The following is a 5,000-nucleotide window of genomic DNA, read 5'->3' as shown; positions in this document are numbered from 1 at the left end:
TTGGGCTCCCTTGGCCTTCCGGGCGCCTTGGACACTGTCTTGGGAAGACCATGGGCACAAGGCCATGGCATATGGTGGGGAATGGACCACGGTTGCCAAGGCTAGGCATATAGAGAGGAATCGCATTTTTGCCCGGATAGGCACCGGAATGCTTGGCCTTGGCTTGCCATAGCAGGGCATTGCTGGGTTGGGCTCCCTTGGCCTTCCGGGGGCCTTGGACGCTGTCTTGGGAAGACCATGGGCACAAGGCCATGGCATATAGTGAGGAATGGACCACGGTTGGCAAGGCTAGGCATATAGAGAGGAATGGACCACGGTTGCCAAGGTTGCGCAAGTTTTGGGCATTTTTTGCCCGGATATGCCCAAGTATGCCCCGATAGGCCCGTTACGCCCCGGTATGAACGCGTATGCCCGGATAGACTCGGTATGCCTTGGGATACATGCGTATGCCCCGATAGGCTTGGTACGCCCCGATATGCGCACGTGTGCCCCAGTAGGGCTCGGTATGCCCCGGTATGTACGCGTGTGCCCCGATAGGCCCGGTATGCCCTGATAGGCCCGGTATGCCCCGATATGCACACGTGTGCCCCAATAGGGGTCGGTATGCCCCGGTAGGTACGCGTGTGCCCCGTAATGCACGTTTCGCAGATCTCCCCGCATGTCCCGCCCCTATATGTAATACTTACTTACTTACTTACTTTCTTTCTTGCTTGCTTGCTTGCTTGCAATGGTTGGGAGTGCCCGGCATGCCCCGCTGCAGAGACCAAGGGCGCAATGACTTGGCACCGCGGATGCCGGGACTCCGGCACTTCCCGTGGCACTGATGGTTGGTTCCAAAGACAAAAGGCCGTGCAAGGCCACCGCACCGCGGATGATTTTGCTCGTGCTGGCGCCGTTGTGTGGCCAAAGAACATGCGCGAATGCTCGTGTCGGAAGGGTTGGTGTCCTGGCCCCGCGGGTGTCACGAATGCTCGGTTGCGAAGACCATGGGACCAGAGCCATGGCACGTCGGATGATGGCTCCAGCTGGCGCCCCGGCACTTTCTGTGGCATTGATGCTCGGTTTCAAAGACAAACGTGCGCAGTGCCAGGGGACCGCGGATGACTGCTCGTGCTGGCCCCGTTGGGCGGCATTGATGGTCGGTTGCAAAGAAAATGCGTGATTGCTCGTGTCGGGGCCCGGCAAGCCAAGGCCAAGCGAGCCATGGCACGTCGGATGATGGCTCCAGCTGGCGCCCCGGCACTTTCTGTGGCATTGATGCTCGGTTTCAAAGACAAACGTGCGCAGGGCCAGGGGACCGCGGATGACTGCTCGTGCTGGCCCCGTTGGGCGGCATTGATGGTCGGTTGCAAAGAAAATGCGCGATTGCTCGTGTCGGGGCCTGGCAAGCCAAGGCCAAGCGAGCCATGGCAACGCGGATGATGGCTCGCTAGTGCTGGCGCCGTGCACAGTGGCCTCGCACACTCGCCCTGCACGCTTCCCTTGCACGCAGCCTTGCACACTAGCCTCGCATGCGAGCCTTGCACCCTAGCCATGCAAACTAGCCTTGCACGGTAGCCATGCACACAAGCCGTGCACATTAGCCATGCGCACAAGCCCCGCACACTAGCCTTGCGCACAACCCTTGCACACAAGCCATGCACTCGAGCAATGCACACAAGCCTTGCACTCAAGCAATGCACACAAGCCCTGGACACTAGCCTTGCACACGGGCCTGGCACACAAGCCTTGGGCACTAGCCTTGCGCACTAGCGTTCCACATGAGCCTTGCACACTAGCCTTGGACACTAGCCTTGCACACAGGCCTTGCACACTAGGCATGCTTGGGCGAGCTGATCCCGCATCAAGTCGACGGGTCTAGGCATTCTTGGGCGCAGATCCCGCATCGTCTCGTCGCGTCTGGGCGCAAACACGTCGCGTCTCGTTGCGTCTTCAGAAGTCGTCGCTAACAGCACCTTTGGTTGCCACTGGTGGTTAGGCTGGTTGGTTGCGCAAACCCTATAGGAGGGTGGCATGCTGGTGGGCGTTTTTGCCCGGATAGGCACTAGAATGTGCAGATTTTGGGCGTTTTTGCCTGGATAGGCTAAGGAATGGGCATGCTTTGGGCGTTTTTGCCCGGATAGGCACCGGAATGCTTGGCCTTGGCTTGTCCTAGCAAGGCATTGCTGGGTTGGGCTCCCTTGGCCTTTTGGGCGCCTTGGACGATGTCTTGCGAAGACCATGGGCACAAGGCCATGGCATATGGTGAGGAAAGGACCACGGTTGCCAAGGTTAGGCACCGGAATGCTTGGCCTTGGCTTGCCAAAGCAGGGCATTGCTGGGTTGGGCTCCCTTGGCCTTCCGGGCGCCTTGGACACTGTCTTGGGAAGACCATGGGCACAAGGCCATGGCATATGGTGGGGAATGGACCACGGTTGCCAAGGCTAGGCATATAGAGAGGAATTGCATTTTTGCCCGGATAGGCACCGGAATGCTTGGCCTTGGCTTGCCATAGCAGGGCATTGCTGGGTTGGGCTCCCTTGGCCTTCCGGGGGCCTTGGACGCTGTCTTGGGAAGACCATGGGCACAAGGCCATGGCATATAGTGAGGAATGGACCACGGTTGGCAAGGCTAGGCATATAGAGAGGAATGGACCACGGTTGCCAAGGTTGCGCAAGTTTTGGGCATTTTTTGCCCGGATATGCCCAAGTATGCCCCGATAGGCCCGTTACGCCCCGGTATGAACGCGTATGCCCGGATTGACTCGGTATGCCTTGGGATACATGCGTATGCCCCGATAGGCTTGGTACGCCCCGATATGCGCACGTGTGCCCCAGTAGGGCTCGGTATGCCCCGGTATGTACGCGTGTGCCCCGATAGGCCCGGTATGCCCCGATATGCACACGTGTGCCCCAATAGGGGTCGGTATGCCCCGGTAGGTACGCGTGTGCCCCGTAATGCACGTTTCGCAGATCTCCCCGCATGTCCCGCCCCTATATGTAATACTTACTTACTTACTTTCTTTCTTGCTTGCTTGCTTGCTTGCAATGGTTGGGAGTGCCCGGCATGCCCCGCTGCAGAGACCAAGGGCGCAATGACTTGGCACCGCGGATGCCGGGACTCCGGCACTTCCCGTGGCACTGATGGTTGGTTCCAAAGACAAAAGGCCGTGCAAGGCCACCGCACCGCGGATGATTTTGCTCGTGCTGGCGCCGTTGTGTGGCCAAAGAACATGCGCGAATGCTCGTGTCGGAAGGGTTGGTGTCCTGGCCCCGCGGGTGTCACGAATGCTCGGTTGCGAAGACCATGGGACCAGAGCCATGGCACGTCGGATGATGGCTCCAGCTGGCGCCCCGGCACTTTCTGTGGCATTGATGCTCGGTTTCAAAGACAAACGTGCGCAGGGCCAGGGCACCGCGGATGACTGCTCGTGCTGGCCCCGTTGGGCGGCATTGATGGTCGGTTGCAAAGAAAATGCGCGATTGCTCGTGTCGGGGCCTGGCAAGCCAAGGCCAAGCGAGCCATGGCAACGCGGATGATGGCTCCAGCTGGCGCCCCGGCACTTTCTGTGGCATTGATGCTCGGTTTCGAAGACAAACGTGCGCAGGGCCAGGGGACCGCGGAGGACTGCTCGTGCTGGCCCCGTTGGGCGGCATTGATGGTGTGTTGCAGAGAGCATGTGCGATTGCAAGTGTCGGCCGGGTTTGGGTTCCCTTGGGCTTTCGGGTGCCTTGGACGCTGTCTTGCGAAGACCATGGGCACAAGGCCCCGTCCTGGCCCCTTGTTCGATTCGCTCTCGTCTTGCGCTTGCTTCCAAGGTCCTCCATGACCTTCCCCATGGCCTTGCTAGATCCCCCCCATGACGCATGACCTCTGTCCGTTGATTGGTTTTGAGTGCACACCATGCCCGGCTTGGCACCGTGTTGTCGCGTGAGTGGCATTTGGATCGTGCATGCTGGTGGGCTACCTGCCAATGCGCACAAGCCTTGCACACTAGCCTTGCGCACGAGCCTTGCACAAAAGCCTTGGACACAAGCCTTGCGCACAAGCCATGCGCACAAGCCTTGGACGCTAGCCTTGCACACAAGCCATGCATACAAGCCTTGCTCACAAGCCTTGGGCACTGGCCCATCGCAGTAGCCTTGCACACAAGCCTTGCGCACTAGCTTTGGGCACGAGCCTTGCGCACTTGCCTTGGGCACTAGCCTTGCACACAACCCTTGGGAACTAGCCTTGCGCACCAGCCTTGCCCACAAGCCTTGCACACCAGCCTTGCACACTAGCCTTGCATACAAGCCTTGCACACTAGCCTTGCACACAGGCCATGCTCACTAGCCTTGGGCACTAGCCTTGCACACAGACCTTGGGCACTAGCCTTGCGCACTAGCCTTGCCCACGAGCCTTGCACACTAGCCTTGCACGCAGGCCTTGCACGCTAGGCATGCTTGGGCCAGCAGCTCCCGCATCAAGTCGGCGGGTGTAGGCACGGTTGGGCGCAGATCCCGCATCGCCTCGTCGCGTCTGGGCGCAAACCCGTCGCGTCTCGTTGCGTCTTCAGAAGTCGTCGCTAACAGCACCTTTGGTTGCCACTGGTGGTTAGGCGGGTTGGTTGCGCAAACCCTATAGGAGGGTGGCATGCTGCGGGGCGCTGGAATGCGCAGGCTTAGGGCGTTTTTGCCCGGATAGGCACTGGAATGTGCTGGTTTTGGGCGTTTTTGCCTGGATAGGCTAAGGAATGGGCATGCTTTGGGCGTTTTCCCCGGATAGGCACTGGAATGGGCTGGTTTTGGGCGTTTTTGCCTGGATAGGCTAACGAATGGGGCATGCTTTGGGCGTTTTTGCCCGGGTAGGCACTGGAATGCCTGGCCTTGGCTGGGCATTGCTGGGTTGGGCTCCCTTGGCCTTTCAGGCGCCTTGGATGCTGTCTTGTGAAGACCATGGGCACAAGGCCATGGCATATAGTGGGGAATGGACCATGGTTGCCAAGGTTAGGCAATATAGAGGGCGGTGGGCGAGTAGGC

Source organism: Tasmannia lanceolata, unplaced genomic scaffold (assembly GCF_043159265.1).
Source record: "Tasmannia lanceolata isolate RefF3 unplaced genomic scaffold, GAP_Taslan_0.1 ptg000129l, whole genome shotgun sequence".
NCBI lineage: Eukaryota > Viridiplantae > Streptophyta > Magnoliopsida > Canellales > Winteraceae > Tasmannia > Tasmannia lanceolata.
The sequence above is the reverse complement of the archived record's forward strand: the minus strand, read 5'-3'. Positions refer to the sequence as shown.